The 22,401-nt window shown below is 41.8% G+C and overlaps 1 protein-coding gene across 1 annotated transcript in view; it reads right to left on the bottom strand.

Moving 5' to 3' along the window:
* The window catches only part of GLIS3 (GLIS family zinc finger 3), a 544,101-nt gene that overhangs the window by 490,457 nt on the left and 31,243 nt on the right, over nucleotides 1-22,401 (bottom strand). The window contains exon 2 of the mRNA XM_047700417.1: nucleotides 9,879-10,052. The gene's annotated coding sequence lies outside the window, so the exon portion shown is untranslated. The remainder of the gene's footprint in view (nucleotides 1-9,878; nucleotides 10,053-22,401) is intronic.

The following is a 22,401-nucleotide window of genomic DNA, read 5'->3' as shown; positions in this document are numbered from 1 at the left end:
AGGAGCTTTTAAAAAAAAGTACTGCAGACTGGTCCCACCTCCAGATCCTTCCTTAACTGGACTGGGGTATGTGCCTGAGCCTTGGAGGTGTTTTTTTTGTTTTTGTTTTTGTTTTTTAAGGTTTTATTTTCTTTATTTGAGAGTGACAGAGAGACAGAGAAAAAGAGAAGTAGCAGGCACAAGCTGGGGCAGGGGGAGAGAGGGCAGAGGGTGAGGGAGAAGCAGACTCCTTGCTGAGCAGGGAGCCCGATGCGGGGCTCAATCCCAGGACCCCGGGATTATGACCTGAGCTGAAGGCAGACGTTGACCCAACTGAGCCACCCAGGTGCCCTGGAACTTCGGGTTTTTAAAAGCTTCCCAAGGATTCCATTTCGAAGCTAAGGTTGAGATTCTGCATTAGCAAACAAGACACAAAACCCTCAAAATGAGGTGGCTTTATGTGTTACAGACATACCTTTAAAAAGGTTGAAAACTGATATTCCAAGGACCCTCCCGGTGAGTTCACAAGAAAAAATAATCATCTTTTGGGTTTAAAAACAACTGAGACTCTCAAAACACGACCTCCTCAGTACACGTAGGGGATGAACTTCAAACCTCAGTCATGTTTCGGTAGCTGGCTCAGCTTCTGTGTTCAGTCGCATAGAAAGGACTCGGTCTCCAGGTGTATGAGTCACGTGAAGCCTCGCCTAGCTGACTGGATTTTTCTTCTTCACTGAAGTGAGTGAATTGATCTGTTGTTCTGTCACTGCCTAGCTAAAGCCAGTGGGAGGGTGCCAGTTATCATTTGGAGAAAAGGTATCATTTTGAAGTATCAGAGACAGTGGATGAATTGTATTCACACAGCAGACATTTCACTCTACTTTTTAATTTGCTCCTGTTTGAGTTAACGGAGAGTTTCATCTTTATTTTTAAAGAATGACATTTACACAGCCGCTCAAACCGCCAATCTGTTACATAAACAGCCTTGTTTTCCAAAAGGCTGGCACCGCCTAGAGGCCAAATAATGTGCAGCGTTCTGGATTTCTCTTTGGAGGAAATTTTCAACCTGTTGCCTCCTGCCCCTTGTGATGTGCCTCAGTTGGGAGCCCTTAGGGGCAGGTGGGGCAAATGGGATTTTTCATACTGTAGAATTTCCTAAGACCCGGAGGAGTGGGGAGAAGGAGTACCAGAAAGAGATTTTAAAGCCTGACTGCAACAGGATGACGGGGTTGGGGAGCCCTGGAACAAAAGAAGCTTCTCACTGACATCAGAAGCTGAGCTTTGGAACCAGACACTGGGCTTGGTCAGTAAGCTCACACGCAGTGACCTGGCTTTGCTGTCCATACATGAACAGAGGAACCCAAACCTTCTGACTCTAACCCAGGGCTAAAATCTGAAGGTTGCAGGACACCTGGGTGGCTCAGTCAGTTAAGCATCTGCCTTTAGCTCAGGTCATGATCCCAGGGTCCTGGGATCGAGCCCCACATTGGGGTCCCTACTCAGCAGGGAACCTGCTTCTCCCTCTCTCCCTGCCTGCCACTCTGCCTACTTGTGCATGCTTTCTCTCTCTCTCTCTCTCTCTCACACACACACACACACACACTCTTTCAAATAAGTAAAATATTTTTTAAAATAAAATAAAATAAAATCTGGAGGTCTTATAAGTTGGTCTCACCAAGCCTCAGGACAACAGCCCATTAAGCCAGTATTTTTCAGTTTGGTTTACACACCACTTATATCAGTATCATTGTGGGTGCTTGTGTAAAATGCTATTCCCTGGTACCCATCCCAGATCCCAGAAGCAACATCTGTTGGTGTAGGGCCCAGGAAGCTAAATTTTAACAGTCCATTGCAAACGGTGTCTCAGTGCAGCTCTCATGGAAGCTTGGAGTGGTGGCTGAACGCCCATGGGTTGCCTTGGGTGCGACGGGCTCTCTTTTGATAGAGGATGGCTTTTCAACAGAGGAAGCACCAGTGTGTGCATGGCTGACCTCAGAGCTCTTGCATGCCCCACACTCACCCGGAGGCACATGTGCACTCTGGACAACTGTGTACAGACAACCTGAACTCTGTCAGCCTTTTCCACTGTCTCAATGGAAAGTAACTGGGTCAAGACTCTTGAATCGAAATGTCAACCAGCTAATCTGATCCATTAGTCCTTACTCATTGATTTGTGCTAATTAGCAAGGTCTAGACCCCTGGTTCTCCAACCTTAGTGTTCATTGGAATCACTGGGAGCATCTGTTAAAATACAGATTACTGAACTCCACTCTTGGAGTTTCTGACTCAGTCGGTCTGGGAGGAGGCCCAAGAATCTGCATTTCTTACAAGTCCCCAGAAATTAATGCTGATGTTACTGATCCAGGGACCACTGGTTCTCAAGTTTTCTTGGGTATTAGAATCACCTAAGAGAATTTTAAAAATTTTTAACAAATAGTTCACACCTCATCCCAGTTCAATCAGAATATCTGGGGGTGAGACCAAGCTATCAGTCCTTTTTAAATCACCCCAGGTGCTTCCAACCAAATTTGAGAATTATTGGTCTATTCATAAAAGCATGTGGAGTTTGCTAGGTTGAAGATTCCTGGGCCTCTGCCCAAAGAAATCTGGCTCAGAATGGCTCCAGGAGAGTCTGTGCACTGGGGTTTTGGACAAGCAGCTCAGACACTGATGATACAAACTAAAGTGCAGAACTTCTTTTTTGTTTAAGATTTATTTACTTGAGAGAGAGAGCGCGCGCGCGCGCAAGCTTTGGGGGAGGAGCAGAGGCGGGAAGAGAGAGAGAGAATCCACAAGCAGATTCCCTGAGGAGCTCAGAACCCAACATGGGGCTCGATCCTATAAGCCTGAGATCATGACCTGAGCCAAAACCAAGAGTCGGCTATTGAACCTTCCGAGCCACCCAGGTGCCCCCCTAGTGTAGAACTTCTAATGGCACATGAAATTCCATGGAGAGTTTTTTAAGCACTAGTGCCCACCTGCCTAGAGATTCTGATTCAGTTGGTCCAAAGTGTGGCCCTTGTATCTGAAATGTTCATGGCTCCCCAGTTATTTTAATATTTTCATAGAGAGCCAGGGCTGAGAACCACTGGTTTGTGCAGAAGCAACACCTGTGGGACCTGTTAAACCACAGAGATGCCCACTCCCTACTCCCAAGTTAGTGAATCAAAAAGTTTAGCACTGACACCGGGTACATGTTTTTAACAAATCTCAGAGAATATTCTAAGCAGAGCCAGATTTGAAAACCATTGGTCTAAATTAAATTTCCCTTTTTTAACCATGGACTTCTGAGAAAAATCTGTGAAAACTACTGGCTTAGATTAATGCTATTCTCACTGTTTCTGATAATAACAGCAAGCATTTTTTCAGCACCTAGATATGCCTGCTACTCTAAATACATAATCATTGATTCTTACAATGACCCAGAAGGACTGAACTTGGGGAGGAAAGCAGGGAAAATAAATTCATCCAAATCCAGATGCCATCTACCATGAAACAGCTCCATTTCTAAGGTGGGCCATTCTCATATGCTGGGCTCTTGGTAAGATGATTCTGGATGACCCACTCCCTCAGGTGCTGGTGCCTTCAATTCCACCAGGAAGCTTCCCCACTGTCCTTGTGTACCCACATGGGATGCTGAAAGCTCCATGACAAGTTTTTTCTGTTTTTAAAAAGAAGAAAGAGGAGGAGGAGGAGGAGGAAGAGAAGAAAAGAGAAGTATGTTTCTTCTGATAGAGTGGACTTCTCCCACTGATTGACACTGGCACAAAGATGGGGCAGACGTCAAGATCTAACACATGCCAGCCACAAGTGGCTTTGCTTCCTGTTCAGCGGTGATCTTCTTTAAGGCTTGGTCTAGTACGAGGTTATTACTTCCCTACAATGTCTGGATCTATTTATTCCTTCTTTCTCCAAACATCTTACTTTTTCATATTTCTTACATGGCCGACTTTTAATTGCCACCAGAAGACAGGAATAACCTGTAGTTTTAAATCCCTCAATAATCCAAAATGTCTATATCCAAGTGGAAGTTTACTAACTACAAATCAAATAAAGAAAAAATTATATCACTTTTCTTTATTCCCCACAACTGACATTATCTGACTTTTGAGTCTGCCAAGAGGTAGAAGTTAGAAGGGTAGGGAAAGGGTTCAAGTTATCAATTAAATATAACTTGGTTAATTCTAGTATGAAACATTCTCTTATTGTCTCATCTCACTCCTGTGTCTAAGAAATGTTCCATCTCTCAAAATTATCTTCCCTTCCCATTTCCCTTACCAGGATAGCTCCTGAGCCCAGGGGTAAGCTTCTGTGTACTATGGTGGCAGGAGGGCAGGAATGGAATGATGGCCCACGTACTAACCTCCACATCCCTGCTGTTATCCATGAGGACACTGGGCTGATGACTGATCTTCTCCCTGGACCCCTGAACCTGCATGCCACTATAGGTACCTGATCCCACCTGACTCTTTGGGAAACTGTGGTACCATCCACAGCTAGAGTCTGTTGTCCTTGAGGCATCCTCTGGCTGTCAAGTCTCGCTTCATGATCTCTTATATATTTTCTGCTCCATTTGACCCCTAAACATTTCGGTGTTCCCTCTTGGGGGGAGAGAGTTTTCCAGCTGGGTACTCTGACCCCACAGGCACATGTTCCATTCTGTACCCAGTCTGACTTCCTCCATGATTCCCATCCTTCTGCCCCTCTACCATTCCACTGAAACTACTCTTTTCAAGTTCACTGATGACCTCCATATTGCCCAACCTAGTGGCCAGTTCTCAGTTCTCATCCTATTTCCCATATCAGCAGGATTGGACAGTTGACTGTTTCTTCCTTGAATTACTTTCTTTACTTGACTTTCTAAAAATCTTCGTCTTCCTCTAACCTCACGATCTATCAACTCTTCTCTGACTCCTCCCCTGACCTCTAACTGTGAGTGACTCAGGGCTCAGATCTTAGGTGTCTTCTCCAATTCTCCTTTAAACTCACCCCCTTGGTGTCCTCATCTAGTCTCCTGGCTTTAAATGCCACCTCTGCTAACGATTCTCAAAATTCACCACAAGTCTCAACCTCTCCACATAGTCTAGATGATTCCAAGATCCAACTGTCTAGTCCACAGTGCCATCTGGATAACCAACAGGCATCTCAAACCTGACCTGTCCACAACTAAATTCTGACTTTTCCACCTTAAACCCGCCCCTTCTACAATTTTCCTTAATGCACGAAGTGGCAATTCTATCCTTCCAGTTCCTCAGGCCAGAATTCCTTGTCTCTTCTCCTCTCAGGTCATCAGAACTCATCCATTAGCAATCTTGTTGGCTCTACCATCAAAATATTTCCAGAATTCACACTTCTCACTGTTTTCACCACTGCAACTCTAGTCTCATTTTTTTTTTTCACTTCAAAGGGTGAAGTATTTTTTTTTATTTAAAATCAATTAACATGTAGTGTATTATTAGTTTCAGAGGTAGTTTAGTGATTCATCATTACCATATAACACCCAGTGCTCATTACGTCACATGCCTTCCTTAATACCCATCATCCAATTATTACATCCCCCAAACCCCCTCCTCTCTAGCAACCCTCAGTTTGTTTCCTAGAGTTAAGAGTCTCTCATAGTTTGTCTCCTTCTCTGATTTCATCTTATTTCATTTTTCCTTCCCTTCCCCTATGTTCCTCTGTTTTGTTTCTTAAATTCCACATATGAGTGAAATCATATGATAATTGTTATTCTCTGATTGACTAATTTCACTTAGCATAATACTCTCTAGTTCCATCTATGTCATTGCAAATGGCAAGATTTGGGGTTTTTTTTTATGTCTGAGTAATATTCCATTGTATGTATATACCACATCTCTTTATCCATTCATCTGCTGATGGACATCTGGGGTCTTCCCATATTTGCGCTATTGTGGACATTGCTACTATAAACATTGGGGTGCGCTTACCCCTTCGATCACTACATTTGTATACTTTGGATAAATACCCCGTAGTGCAATTGCTGGGTTGTAGGGTGGCTCTCTATTTTTAACTTTTTAGAGACCTCCATACTGTTTTTCAGAGTGGCTGTACCAGCTTGCATTCCCACAAACAGTGTAAGAGGGTTCCCCTTTCTCCACATCCTTGCCAACATCTGTTGTTTCCTGACTTGTTAATTTCAGCCATTCTGACTGGTGTGATGTGTCTCACTGTAGTTTTGATTTGTATTTCCCTGATGCCAAGTGATAGCTAATTCATTCTTATCTGTACTTGGATCATGGATGGCATTGGTCACCTATCTGGTCTCCTGCTTCAATGCTTGCCTCCCTTCAATCTATTCTCGATATAACAACCTTATTGATTCCTTTAAACAAAAGTCAAATTAGGCCACTGCTCTGTTCAAAAGTCTCCAGAAAATTCCACCTCAGGCTAAAAGCCAAAGTGCTTACATGGTCCTATACAATCTACTCTCAGCATTTCCTGCCACTGGGGCCCACCATTACCTCATGGACCTCATCTCCTACCTCTGCCCTTCCTTCGTTCTGCTCTTCTCAGAACACCCTTAGCCAGTTTCCTCACCCTCTACAGGCACTTACACAGATACTGTCTTCTCAGTCAGGTCTTCAATAACAACCCCAGTAAAAAAAATTACAAGTCCACCCCAACCCCACTCCTCATGCTATCCAACTCCTTGCTTTGTTTTCTCATAGTATTATTATTATTATTATTATTTTACCAAGGGACATGTATTTTACATATTTGTTTATTGTCTTCTTCTCTCAAAATAATGCAAGCTCATGATGTCATTTTACTGAAACAGTAGTTGCTCAACAAATATTTCTGAGTATATCTTATTAATTCTAATATTCACTACCCCCCACCCCACCAACTGGGGTTTTGACCTAAAGAAGAAGAACCAGGGTCCACGCATCGCACCACTTGTCTTTGTTCCCCATTGTCCCCTTCCTTAAAGACTTTAAGTGTGGCAGATTGAATAGAGGTATTTATCTCCACTTCTCCCCAAACTCATTTTCCAAAGTAAAAAGTCAACAGATAACATTTAAAATTTAAAATTCAAAGTTACCTGTAATTCTGTAATATGGCAGAAGATAAAGCAGAATTGAGTGCTTGCCTCTGGGGAGTAAGAATTTGGGGATGAGGAGAGTAAGAGATTATGCTGTTGAGTTTGCTGTTTTTGTCTTTCAAGTTTTAGGATACATTTTGCAAAATTTTATTTTATTTTTTTTTAAGATTTTTTATTTATTTATTTGACAGAGAGAGATCACAAGCAGATGGAGAGGCAGGCAGAGAGAGAGAGAGAGAGAGAGGGAAGCAGGATCTCTGCCGAGCAGAGAACCCGATGCGGGACTCGATCCCAGGACCCCGAGATCATGACCTGAGCCGAAGGCAGCGGCTCAACCCACTGAGCCACCCAGGCGCCCACATTTTGCAAAATTTTAAAAGAAACAGATAAAATAGAGTAATAGTAGGAAATTTTAATATACCTTTTACAAACCAGTGAGATCTAGGAGATAAGAAGTAAACACAGACACAGAGAGACTGAATAGTACAATCAACTCACATGTTTTAATTGCTAAAGAACTTGACGCTGAATGAAAGACATATAAACATCAATCATGTACATGACTGCAAAGAAAACCTCAAGAAAATATGGAAAGTAGGGATTTTTTTAGATCTCTTTCTCTATTAAGAACCCAGTAAGATTAGGAATAAATGGTATATAAAGGGAGCTTTAGAAATTCAGAAATTCCCTTTCTCTCTTGACCGGGCCTAACTTTCAACAGTATTTTCCCCTGGGAACACAATACATAAAAAGCTTCATTTGACAGTCAAAGCTCAGCAATGACTTTGGTGTTCTAGCCAGAGACTACCCTGCCCCTGAAGCACTGAGAGTCATTGATTAAAAGGATGTGGAGCCATATGGCATCTTGATTTAAGGGGAATAAAAAATACATTAAATAATTCCTAAAATACCATCTCCATTATTCATTAGTGTGGTCATTACTTTAAATCCGGAGCCACAAAATGTCAATCAATTGATGGGAAGGACCGGAATTGCCAATCTCAGCTGTACCTCTCTGCGCATCTTTGGTCAGCATCTCTGAAAGGACTGATGAGCAGTGAAGTAGTAAGATTCAGTGATGGCTGGGATTTCAATCATTACTGAAAAAAGATCTTTAAGGTATCTGGACAAGTGCTTCTCAAAGTTGTGTGTCAGTTAAAATGCATATTCCTGGGCCCACCTCTGCCCAACCAAATCAGAATACATGGAAAAATTTTAAAAATCTACATTTTTCCTGATAGGCTGTTTGTTACAGTTTGAAAACTACTGATATACACAATCTACTAACAATAATCTCCCAATAATCCAGAGTGAACTAAAATCATAGAAGGAAATGGATTTAGCATAGTAACTCTCTTTTTTGGTGGGGGGTGGTGGTGAGGAGGGTCTATTGCTTTACAGTTTAATTAAAATGAAAGTCTTAGGGTGCCTGGATGGCTCAGTCCGTAAAGCAGCTGCCTTTAGCTCAGGTCATGATCCCAGGGTCCTGGGTTCGAGCCCCACATCGTGCTCGCTGCTTAGCAGAGCCCCTGCTTCTCCCTTTCCCTCTGCCTGCCACTTTGCCTACTTGTGCTCTCTCTCTATCTGTCAAATAAGTAAATAAAATCTTTAAAAAGTAAAATAAGGGACGCCTGGGTGGCTCAGTTGGTTAAGTGGCTGCCTTCAGCTCAGGTCATGATCCTGGTGTCCTGGAATCGAGTCCTACATCGGGTTCCTTGTTGGGCAGGGAGCCTGCTTCTCCCTCTGCCTGCTGCTCAGTCTGCCTGTGTTCACTCTCTCTCTCTCTCTCTGACAAGTAAATAAATAAAATCTTTAAAAACATATATAAAAAATAGGGGTGCCTGGGTGGCTCAGTGGTTAAAGCCTCTGCTTTCGGCTCAGGTCAAGATCCCAGGGTCCTGGGATCGAGCCTCACATCGGGCTCTCTGCTCACCAGGGAGCCTGCCTCCTCCTCCTCTCTCTCTCTGCCTGCCTCTCTGCCTACTTGTGATCTGTCAAATAAATAAAAATCTTTAAAAAAAATATATATATATATATATATAAATAAAATAAAATAAAAAATAATAAAATAAAATGAAAGTCTTGGGGCACCTTGGTGGCTCAGTTGGTTAAGTGTCTGCCTTCGGCTCAGATCATGATCCTAGGGTCATACCCCACGTTGGGCTCCCTGCTCAGCAGAGTTTGCTTCTCCCCCTGCCACCCGCCCTGCTTGTGTGCAAGCCCTCTCTCTCCCAGATAGATAAATAAATAAATAAATAAAATCTTAGAAAGAAAGAAATAAAGAGAGAGAGAGGGATGGAGGGAGGAAGACTTAAGAATAACAACCTGACAGGCTTGACACACAACTATTATATTGGGTTATCTTTCATAATTTTGACTCATAGCCAATCCAGTAAAGGAAATGATATAGTTTCAGCTTGACATGCACCAATGGCTTTCATCTGCTTGTCCCATGTTGTCAACCAATTCCCAGCACCATATCTCCAGTCAGTGTCCCACACGTGCTGGTTGGGGATTCCTGCCCCATTTGTTCATTACACAGGAGCATCCTCAACAAGAATGCCTTCCCAAGTTAGGCAAGACATTTCACAAAATAATAAAAGATGTTCATGAATCTTTTAATTGGCAATTCTGCTTCTGGGACTATGTTCTAATGTTCCTCAGACTAATGTGCTGAGACGTGTAGACCCGTGTGCTAGTTGTAGCATAGCTTATGATAGCAAAAATCAGAGTCATCCTAAGTATCTGTAACATTTGGGAGTTAAGTGTGTCTGCATATAAGAGAACATTTAAAATAATCATCACTTAACCAAACAGAAAAGTATTTCTTTCTCACCTAAAAGAAGATCAGGGGAGGGAGGCCGTCCTGGGCTGATACAGCATCTTGGTAGTGCCATCACAGACCGAGGCTCCTGTCTTGCCAGGTGACCATCCTCAGGAAGTGGTTTCCATCCTTCAAGTCCCAGTGCACAGCCATGTTTGCTATTCCTCCTGGATACCCCCTCACCACCTGGGAGAGCAAAGGGAAAATGGTTGAAATCTGAGCAACCTTTAAATCGAGAACAAAAATTAAGCTTAGGGGCACCTATGTAGCTCAGCGCGTTAAAGCCTCTGCCTTCAGCTCAGGTCATGATCTCGGCGTCCTGGGATCAAGCTCCGCATCTGGCTCCCTGCTCGGTGGAGAGCCTGCTTCCCCTCCTCTCTCTCTCTGCCTGCCTCTCTGCCTACTTATGATCTCTGTCTGTCGAATAAATAAATAAAATCTTTTTTAAAAAATTAAGCTTAGAGGGACTTATTGCACTGGACCAGGTTTACTAGATTCAACTTAAAATTTAGATTTTTCTTCCTACTTCTATATGGATGGGAATTATTCATGAAATCCGAATAAAAAATTTCTTTAAACTACATTTTCTCTGTTCACCTGAGTATAGTGGGAGTAAATTTACAAACCTACTATATTGTATCTCTTTGAAAAATTTAAAAATTTTAAAGTCCCCTTCAGATTGCTTTATCATCTCAGTTTTAGAGATAGGGGACTGAATTCTTCTTCTAGAGTCAAAAGTGTTAAGTGAGACCAAAGGATCCCACCTTGGTGTTCCCCTTAAGTCAAATGATAGCCTCCTTTCTGGGCCACAGGGGAAGTGGAATCTGTGTGTCTCATTCACTGTCTCTCCTGCCTCTTCTACCCACAATGTCCTAGGGTCAATAAAGTTCAGCTCTTCTTTTACTTCCTCCTCCTATCTCTCAGGAGTTCCCTTAGTACCAGGACCAGCTACCTAATTCTTGGAGCCCAGTGCAGAATGAATAAGGGGTCCTTGTTCAAAAATTATTAGGAACTTCAAGATGGTGACAGCAGAGCATTAAGCCAAGTACAGGGCCCTGCTAAGCATGGGGCCCTATGTGGCTGCACAGGCTGTGTGCCCACACAGCTGCTCCCATAGCTGGCCCCACATGTACCCAAGGTCTTGAAGTCTTAAAGTCTTTGGGGCTTTCACTCTCCCTACATAATATCTTCCTCCTTTCTGTTTCTGGCTTACCATTTAGACCTTACGGCTGGTTAGAATAACTCCTCTAGATGTAAAGGAACCTGGACTTCAAGTTACTTTTCTTGTTGTGGAACTGAACAAAATTTAACTTGATGATAAATCTGATTAATGTCTTTTTAGAAAACACTGGGTGTTTCCCATCCCCTTTCCTAGAAGCCCTGCCAATCACACTGCAGTGTAGGGGGAAAGAGTTTCAGGATAGGAAAACAGATCATCTGAAAATATTTTTTAAATAGTATTCTTGTCACAAAGGGAAAAAATACAAATCCCTTATCTAAGAATAGGAGCTTATAAAACAAGAACAATTGGATTTGAAAAAGAACTGAGTAGAAGTCCAAAAATGAAAATATGCTCATTAAAAAAAAACCTGAGAAGAGGATTAGCGAATTGAGAACTTAAACAATAACAGGACACACAGTCCAGAGAAATAAAGAAAATTAAGAATATGAACAAGATGCTGGGGGTGCCTTGGTGGCTCAGTCAGTTAAACATCTGACTCTTGGTTTCGACTCATGTCTCAGGGCTGTGAGACCAAGCCCCATGTCGACCTCCAGGCCCAATGTGAGCCTGCTTAAGAGTCTCCCTCTCTCTTTCCCTCTGACATTCCCACCACACTTGCAATTCTCTTAAAAAAAAAATAAAATAAAAAGAATACGAACAAGATGGTGAGAGATAGGGAGGAAAGAAAGAGAATGATTTAGTATATTCCTGGTCAAAATTCCAGAAGAATGGAAGGGAGAAACTCGGAAAGAGGCAATAAAGAAACAACTGAAAAGAACTTGCCAGAACCAAAAGAATTAGACTAAATAAGTAAAAAGTCATGAGCAGGATAAATAAGAACAATTTCAAACACATTGTAGTGAAACTACAGAATATTAAAGAGAAAATCTGCAAATCAAACAGAGAAGGCAGATTATCTTAAAATGAAAAACCACACGATCGTACTGGCTGCAGACTGACGGCAGACTTCTCAGAAGGAACAGATGCCAGAAGAGAATAATTCCATCTGCACAGTTGTTCAGGGGGAAAACCGACACGACAGAATTCTACCCACAGATAAATGATCATTCAAGAGTGAAAGTAATATAAGTACATTTTTTATACATCCCAAGCCCAAGAGAGCTAACCGACCTTCACCAAAAACACTACCACAAGAGAGATGCCAGCAAGAAAGAACAGGAAGCCAGAATGAAAGATGACATTCAAGAGCAGAAAGAAAGAAAGAAAGAAAGAAAGAAAGAAAGAAAGAAAGAAAGAAAGAAAGAAAGAAAGAAAGAAAGAAAGAAAACTGGTATAGAATATGCTAACTAATAATAATAACCATTCTTTTGTATTTAAGAACAAGGTAGAACTGAAACTCCAGACAACAGTAACATGGGAGGTTGAAGACGGTTGTGTAGTAGGAAAAAAATGGGCTTAATTCCTCACCTGTTTAGAAGGAGAAGATAAATTAACTTTAGTATTTATTTTAAAATACTGTGAGTTGGGGCACCTGGGTGGCTCAGTGGGTTAAGCCTCTGCCTTCTGCTCAGGTCATAATCTCAGGGTCCTGGGATCGAGCCCCGAATCGGGCTCTCTGCTCTCAGCGGGGAGCCTGCTTCCCCCCTCTCTCTCCTCATGCCTCTCTGCTTACTTGTGATCTCTCTGTCAAATAAATAAATAAAATCTTTAAAAAAATAAAAATAAAATAAAATACTGTGAGTTGTGTGTAACAAAATTATAGATACCTGCTAAGGGGCTAGAATTAGAATGTGTTAACTTTCAAAGTGGGAGAGAAGGGGAAAGAGAAAACTTGATCATGCCATCAAAGAGGAGAAGGGCAGGGGTTGGCAGGGGAAGCAAACAAAATAAAAAAACCAAAAGCAAACAGAAACAAATTAAAATGGTATCAATGATTCCAAATATGACACATACCATAACCGATACCACAAATAAGACTCATTCACTGACAGAGATCTTTACGGGTAAGTCATATCAAATGAGAAAAGCAACCTGGAATATAATACATTCCATCACACACACATATGCTAGTATATTCTGTCCTTTGACGTGTAAGTATGCACATCAGAAGTATTGAAAAATATTTTATGAATACAACTTAGGGGCACCTGGGTGGCTCAGTTGGTTAAGCAACTGCCTTCCCCTCAGGTCACGATCCCAGGGTCCTGGGATCCGGTGCTGCATCGGGTTCCGCATCGGGTTCCCTGCTCAGTGGGGAGCCTGCTTATCCCTCCGCCCCTCCTCCTGCTCATGCTCTCTCTCTCTCTCTCTCTCTCAAATAAATAAATAAAATCTTATTTTAAAAAAAAAAGAATATAACTTAAACTCATTTCTGGGATGGGACAAAACAGAATAGGGAAAAAAAGAACTTCAATTTGATCTGAAATATTTTTCAGATTTTATATTTTATATTTCTTATATTTTCATTTAAAAAAAAAAAAAGACCAGGGGCGCCTGGGTGGCTCAGTGGGTTAAAGCCTCTGCCTTCGGCTCAGGTCATGATCCCAGGGTCCTGGGATCGAGCCCCCCATTGGGCTCTCTGCTCAGTGGGGAGAGCCATATCCTCTCTCTCTCTGCCTACTTGTGATCTCTGTCTGTCAAATAAATAAATAAAATCTTTAAAAAAAAAAAAAAAAGACCAAAAGCAAATATTACAAAATGTTAATGGACTTTGAGTATACAGGTTGTTTACTACTCTTCATACTGTTCTGCACTCTTTAAATTTCAAAAATCAAAAATAATTAAATAAACTATAAATCAAGATGGAAGAAGGGAAGTGAGGAGAAATCTTTTAAATATCTCAGAAAATATTTTTTTTAATTTTTTTATTTTTTTCAGCATAACAGTATTCATTATTTTTGCACCACACCCAGTGCTCCATGCAATCCGTGCCCTCTACAATACCCACCACCTGGTGCCCCCAACCTCCCACCCCCCACCCCTTCAAAATTCTCAGATCGTTTTTCAGAGTCCATAGTCTCTCATGGTTCACCTCCCCTTCCAATTTCCCTCAACTCCCTTCTCCTCTCCATCTCCCCTTGTCCTCCATGCTATTTGTTATGCTCCACAAATAAGTGAAACCATATGATAATTGACTCTCTCTGCTTGACTTATTTCACTCAGCATAATCTCTTCCAGTCCCGTCCATGTTGCTACAAAACTTGGGGATTCATCCTTTCTTTCTTTTTTTTTTTTTTTTTTTTTTACAGCTTTATAAACATATTTTTTTATCCCCAGGGGTACAGGTCTGCGAATCGCCAGGTTTACACACTTCACAACACTCACCATAGCACATACCCTCCCCGATATCCATAACCCCACCCCCTCTCCCAACCCCCTCCCCCCATCAACCCTCAGTTTGTTTTGTGAGATTAAGAGTCACTTATGGTTTGTCTCCCTCCCAATCCCATCTTGTTTCATTTACTCTTCTCCTACCCCCTCGACCCCCCATGTTGCATCTCCTCTCCCTCATATCAGGGAGATCATATGATAGTTGTCTTTCTCCGATTGACTTATTTCGCTAAGCATGATACCCTCTAGTTCCATCCACGTCGTCGCAAATGGCAAGATTTCATTTCTTTTGATGGCTGCATAGTATTCCATTGTGTATATATACCACATCTTCTTTATCCATTCGTCTGTAGATGGACATCTAGGTTCTTTCCATAGTTTGGCTATTGTAGACATTGCTGCTATAAACATTCGGGTGCATGTGCCCCTTCGGATCACTATGTTTGTATCTTTAAGGTAAATACCCAGCAGTGCAATTGCAGGGTCATAGGGTAGTTCTATTTTCAACATTTTGAGGAACCTCCATGCTGTTTTCCAGAGTGGTTGCACCAGCTTGCATTCCCACCAACAGTGTAGGAGGGTTCCCCTTTCTCCGCATCCTCGCCAGCATCTGTCATTTCCTGACTTGTTCATTTTAGCCATTCTGACTGGTGTGAGGTGATATCTCATGGTGGTTTTGATTTGTATTTCCCTGATGCCGAGTGATATGGAGCACTTTTTCATGTGTCTGTTGGCCATCTGGATGTCTTCTTTGCAGAAATGTCTGTTCATGTCCTCTGCCCATTTCTTGATTGGATTATTTGTTCTTTGGGTGTTGAGTTTGCTAAGTTCTTTATAGATTTTGGACACTAGCCCTTTATCTGATATGTCATTTGCAAATATCTTCTCCCATTCTGTCGGTTGTCTTTTGGTTTTTTTAACTGTTTCCTTTGCTGTGCAAAGCTTTTGATCTTGATAAAATCCCAATAGTTCATTTTTGCCCTTGCTTCCCTTGCCTTTGGTGATGTTCCTAGGAAGATGTTGCTGCGGCTGAGGTCGAAGAGGTTGCTGCCTGTGTTCTCCTCGAGGATTTTGATGGATTCCTTTCTCACATTGAGATCCTTCATCCATTTTGAGTCTATTTTCGTATGTGGTGTAAGGAAATGATCCAATTTCATTTTTCTGCATGTGGCTGTCCAATTTTCCCAACACCATTTATTGAAGAGGCTGTCTTTGTTCCATTGGACATTCTTTCCTGCTTTGTCGAAGATGAGTTGACCATAGAGTTGAGGGTCCATTTCTGGGCTCTCTATTCTGTTCCATTGATCTATGTGTCTGTTTTTGTGCCAGTACCATGCTGTCTTGATGATGACAGCTTTGTAATAGAGCTTGAAGTCCGGAATTGTGATGCCACCAACTTTGGCTTTCTTTTTCAATATTCCTTTGGCTATTCGAGGTCTTTTCTGGTTCCATATAAATTTTAGGATTATTTGTTCCATTTCTTTGAAAAAAATGGATGGTACTTTGATAGGAATTGCATTAAATGTGTAGATTGCTTTAGGTAGCATAGACATTTTCACAATATTTATTCTTCCAATCCAGGAGCATGGAACATTTTTCCATTTCTTTGTGTCTTCCTCAATTTCTTTCATGAGTACTTTATAGTTTTCTGAGTATAGATTCTTAGTCTCTTTGGTTAGGTTTATTCCTAGGTATCTTATAGTTTTGGGTGCAATTGTAAATGGGATGGACTCCTTAATTTCTCTTTCTTCTGTCTTGTTGTTGGTGTAGAGAAATGCAACTGATTTCTGTGCATTGATTTAATATCTCAGAAAATATTATTTAGTGCTTTAGTGCTTATTACAAGCATTTGAATATATATTAGAAAACACAAAAATATAATTGTTTAAGAATTCTTTATTATTTAGATTTTACAGTGATTGAAAATGAACTTTACACTTAATTGGTCAGAATTAGGAAGTTTTCAGACACAAAAAGAGCAAAAAAATATGTAATCAGGATTGCCTAACGATGGACATCAAAGGATAATGAAAGATTTTGTTTTGGACAAAATACTGTGGTTCCTCGAACTAGGGAGCAGATAGTAGTACCCAATGGACTCTCTGTCATTTATTGATGAGCCTTAGGTTTTTAAAATTAGTTTCAGAGCCTCTTCAAAGAATCCAATTTTATCTCAGAGCTAGAAATCTGGAGCACAAAGTTGTCATTTTCAGAGAAAATGAACGCACAGTTTTCTTTAAAAAAAAAAATTTTTTCAGGATTCTGAATCTGGGGGGTAAAAAATTACAGTGTTTCTACTTGAGTTGTGTTTTGGATCTAAGAAGTTTGATTTAATCCCCAGAGGGCTTAATAGCTGTTCTTGGTTAAAAAATAAATAAGTGAGACTATTTTGTAAAATACCTTCCTTTTCACAAAGTAAGTGTTCAGCTTCAACTATCGCGTTCATGAAGTCAGATTCACAACTACAGGAGATTTTTGTAGTTCTAAGAAAAGAAGCTTGTCTCAGTTCACCCTACTCCTCCTTTAAATAAAAAATGCAGCCGCTGTATTGAGCTTTCCTAACATCAGTAAAGCTCAGGCAACACCCAGAAGTGCCCTCTTTGGGATGGCTAACTGATTTTCTCAAGGTCATGCAGGGATATGGCTCAGGAAGAAGGGGGAAACCTTAGGTTTGCCTGACTAGTAAACTTATACTGGGCTCTTTGTGTGAAATCTCTTGGTCACTGATCTCCAAATTAAAAATAGCTCACAATTCACCTTGGGTCCTTTTGGCTCACAATTCAACATGGGAACATGAATGGCTGAGGCCTGGTGGGACATATTCCAGGTAAAACCAAGAGGCCTTCCTCATCTTCAGTATTAAAGAACACAGAACGGTAACCAATGAGCCATTCCTCTAGATGACCATTAAAGTGAATTCTGTCTGGGTTAGGCTGTCTCTGCATAGGGAGGCCACCCACGGGCTTTAATGGGCATGGAAATCAGCAAGATGGAGGCAACCAGAGGGAACATGACCAGGACCAAGGCAGGCTAAAGGGCTAGGTGTGGTGTTGGGCAGTTCAGCTTACCTTGGTGCCTTTGTGCCAAGAAACTCTGGAAAACAACACTCGGATGGAATGGTCAAAACAATCAATTGGCCCTAAATGAATGTTCTCAGGCATTGGCCAAAAATGAATATTCTTTGTTTGGTGAACCACAGAACAATTTTGTGAACTTTAAAAGAGAAACATATCCCATGGTGCACAAAATAAGTACTGTTTTCTACACATTTAGCAGGTGTAAGTAACTACCCTTCAGGCTGAAATGTGGGGGTCCCTGCACTCCTTCAGAGCACCAGCCCTTAATGGTCCGTTGGTTCGCGGGTTCGGTCAGGAGGTTAGTTAGCTCTTTGAAAAGTTGTGTCAGCCTGGGTATGGAAGCCACCTCCTAAGACTCGGTTTTATCTTTGATCCCTGAACGAACAGAAGCAGCTGCCCCAATCTCTCTGTTTTCTCCGACTCTGAGAAGCACCCTGTCCTGACATCCCTGTGCCATTAAAGGCTAAAACTGTTGAGGCAAAGGTGACCAGACTTCTGTGCCCCACCAATCAAGTAAAACCACAGGCTGGGTGCAGACCTCTGTAGCCAAGCAACCCCTCAAAGCCTCCACTCTCCTGATGCGCATGAAGCTGCTTGCTATCTGCTCTGCTTTTGTGAAGTCTCAGACCTCTGACCTCAGGCAGCTTTCTTTAAAAGATGAGGAGGAGAGGTGTGAGAGTATACTAGCACCGAAGCTAACCGTGTCTACTGAACCTCAGCATTCCAAATTCAGGGGCCAGTGTTTGTCTCTGGACTCAGCCCAGCTCAGAAACAGCAGAGGCATTTCCAGAACTGTCTCTGGGCATTGGCCAAAGGGTAGCATGTGTATCTGTGGTTACTGACAAAACTAAGAACTAGCCTCTGATTCCTCACCAAAGAGAGTCTCTCAGCAGGTCCAACGAGAAGAAGTTACCAAAACGCATCCAAATTTGGGGTAGGCTGGGGTCTGGGATGCTCCTGACACAGACCCAGACCCGTCCCCCAAACTGCTGTAAGAGTGCTCAGCCACTCCTCCTCGGGCCTGCTGGTCCCCTGCACAGAGACGGATGCTCTGAATTATACGTGCTGTACTTAATCTGGTGCCTGTAGCTGTCGAGTTGTTTTTATTTCTCACGGTCTCGGCTGTACCACTTCAGGAAAACTCCAAATAACTAAGAGGGCTTTCTAAAAGAGTATCATGCTAAACTCACAAGTCAGACAATGACAAGCAAAGGTATATCAATGAAATTAGGTGCCTCCACTGAAATGCCAAACTTCCTAAACATTTTCTTTGTAAGATCCAGTTCATACCCTTAAGCTAAGGCACCTCTCTCTATGCTGTGGGAAGAATGACAGAGCACCCTGCTAGCGGATAGGAGGTCCCGAACCAGAGTCACTTTCCTAAATGAATAGGTGATGATTCCTTTCCCTTTCACTGTATTTAACACATAGTTGTACACTCTGGCCTGGAATCTCACTCTTCATAGGCAATATTGCCTATAATAACTGTTTGCCTTCGAGAACCCATCTGCTCCATCTCATTGAGCCCACACTACAATGCACGGGGCCGTCCCTGCACAGTGAAACATAGCTACACTCATACGAAGCGATGCACCATTCACAGGCTTTCTCAGGCCTCTCTCTTGGTAGTCATGGGACCAGGACAACAACTTCACTGGCAAGCATGAGATGATAGATAAGTTGTCCGTGATCTCCCCGGTCAGATGTCATTCTCTCTCCAGGAAGATATGCTACAATTCTACCTTCAAAGAGCTATTCCTTTGGGTGAAGACACAGTCATCTCCAAGAGTTCCTAGAAGTGAAGGAGCAAAGTGGAGAGTGTCCTGACTTTGGAGTTGGGCAGATCCGAGTCCCAATAAAAACTCTGCTGCTTATCAACTGTGAGAGGGTGGGCCAGACACTTAACCTCCTGGAGCCTTAGACTGGCCTTATGTAAAACCCAAGAACTTCATAGGGCTCACATAAGGCAGCATTTATTTGGGCAATGTATCCAGAATACTAAACTTGTGCCTGATACAGTATAGATCCTAATGAACTATAGATGTCGGTACAACTATTAAATACAAGCACTTCCAGGAGCAAAGTTATTAACACCCTGACACTTCGTAATGGTATCTAGACCAGCTCAAAACCAAGTACAGAATCAAGTGGGGGCTAGAGAGAACTAGTGACACTTTACAGCCCAGGAGCTATAAAAAGATTCTGAGAACAGAAGGGTAGGAAGAAGAAAGAGCTAATCTGGCCCTCTGTGTGTACCCCATCCTACAACAGAGACACTGACTCAATGAGACTGTTTGCCTAATATCATACAATTAGATGAGCAGAACTAGAATTAGAACCCATACTCTATTTCTAGCCCCGGGCTCTTTCCCCCAAATGAGGAGTGTATGAAGGGGTCAGTAGTAGCAAAACACTAGATCAGGAACCAAAAACCTGCCTTTAAACTAAAAAGGAGCATTGCAAAATCACTGAGGGTAATGAAATGTTCTGTATTTGATTGGTGTGTTGGCTATGGTTACATAGATACATACATTTGTCAAAATGCATCATCTGGATACTTCAGTTCCTGCATTTTACGGCATGCAAATACACCTCAGTTAAATTAGTTTAAGAACATATATAGATTTCCCAGCCTCAGCTCTGACACCAGTGAGCTGAGTAGTCTTGGCCAAGGCAGTCCACATCCACCCCAGCCCGGGCCTCAGTTTTCTTGTCTTTATGATGAGGGGTTATAATTAGACAAAACCTAACAAGCCGTCGAGATCAACACTACGATAGAGTAAACAAGACCTCTTCCCTTCATTTCAGCGACCCTTTTATGCCCACTGGGCTCAGCAGCACGCTCAGAGAAACAGGCATACAATATGGCGGGAGTGGGCAGGGACAATGACACTAGCAGGGAACCCAGTGTCTTTCTACTTTCTACAGTGTCTTTCTAAAGTCATTAACTTTCCAGCCACACTTTAAAGAACACGACTGGTTTTCCACAGGGACCCAGCAGTGCAACCTGACTGAGCTTTGGGATGAGGGTGATCTGGCCACAGACAAGCTGTATCTGCCACCAGAGATAACAACTTTCACATGGAGAGTGGAGAGAATGTTTCCTGGACAATGGGGATGACTGACAGATATTAAACGGGAGGAAATTGAAGGCTCTGCCAAGTTTCATGATAAAATGCTATTTCTCACGGTAAGGTCAAGCTGTCTCTAGTGCAGCTACTGCTTTTATAACACAAAGGGAACACGGCAGATTCAATAGCATGCATCAGGCTTTGCAAAGAGTATGCGATCAAAGGCCACTTGTTTCATTTTAAATGAAATTGAATGACTATTACAGCAATAAAAATCATCAAGGATGAATTTGGAATTTGCTGATGAACTAAAAGCTCAGAAATATCAGTAAGAAAATCTCTAAAGGTTTGATCCTGAAGTCCTTTGGATGTAAAATGTCCACTGATGTTTTTAAGATTACATATGTAAAAGGAAGGTTAAATTGGACTTTCATGGGAGAGCATGATACCAGCAGCATTATAATAATGCCAGCAGTTGGCATTATTATAATGTATTAATGAGTGCTTAAAAAGGTGGAATATATTCACTGGCATTAAGTCTTATGGTTTCCAAAGACTGAGAATCTAAAAACAAAATTTAATGTGTCTGAATCATTGAGTATTAGTGCATTTACTTAGGCAAATAGGACAGAAATAAAAGTCATATTTTAGTCTCAAGTTGCATTAAAAAAGAGAATAGCATTTGTTTCCCATTTGTAATGTTTACAGGACACACCTGTGATGGTCAGTTTTATGTGTCAACTTGATTGGACCACACGGTGGTCAGATGTTTGATCAAGCATTATTCTGAGTATGTTTGTATTTTCTGGGGTGAGATTAACATTCGAACTGGTAGACTGAGTAAAGCAAATTGCCCTCCCCAATGTGGGTGGACACCATCCAATCTGTTGAAGGCCTAAATAGAACAAAAAAGGCTAAGTAAGAGAGTTTGCTCTCTCGGCCTGACTTTCTTCAAGCTGGGACATCCAGCTCCTTCCTTCAGACTCAGAGTTGGACTGGAACTTATACCTTTGGTTCTCTGGATGTCAGGCCTTTGGACTCAAACTCAAACTATAGCATCAGCCCTCCTGCGGCTTCAGCTTGCCTCCTACAAAACTTAGGAATTTTCACCATCTACAATCACGTGAGCCAATTCCTTATAATAAATCTCTTCATACGTATATGTTCTATTACATACACACATATATACACATATTCACATATGTATGTGTGTGTATCCATGTACATACACAGAACCAGTAGGATATATATCTATCTGTTTTTCTACAGATCTCTAATACAGACTGCCTCAAATATTTCATCAATTGACTCATGTTGACATCATTCAACATTTAGGGGATTAGATATCAAAATTTACATTGAGAATAGCCTTTGAACCAGGACTCGTCCTTCTAGGAATTTATCCTACAGAACTACTTGGACATGAGTGCAAAGAACCAAGTATAAGGATGAGGACAATGTGTGTTGTACAATGTCAGGTTCAGAGGCACCATTATCACTGAGGCTCTGTCAATGGTGCCCCTGAAGCATCACAAAGACATTCACTATTATGTTGTTTGAAATGACAAATAACCCAGAACAATGAAATCTCCACCACTGAAGGATGATTAAATAAGTTATGTTGCATTTATGATAGGATAGTATGGACATTATGTCTCCATTGAAAAAAGGCCCATCTACATGATCTGATAAGGACAGATGTCTAAGTCAAGAAAACCAAGGGTAGAACAGTGTAGACTATGTTCCCACATGTGTGTATATATGTTCACACACAGCACACAAGGAAAATTTCTAGAAGGCCGTATCAACTGTTAATACTAGTTACTGTAGTTGCATACCCTTTTTTAGGGTGTGTATGTGTTTACTATGGCCAA

Source organism: Lutra lutra, chromosome 13, assembly GCF_902655055.1.
Source record: "Lutra lutra chromosome 13, mLutLut1.2, whole genome shotgun sequence".
NCBI lineage: Eukaryota > Metazoa > Chordata > Mammalia > Carnivora > Mustelidae > Lutra > Lutra lutra.
The sequence above is the reverse complement of the archived record's forward strand: the minus strand, read 5'-3'. Positions and strand labels throughout refer to the sequence as shown.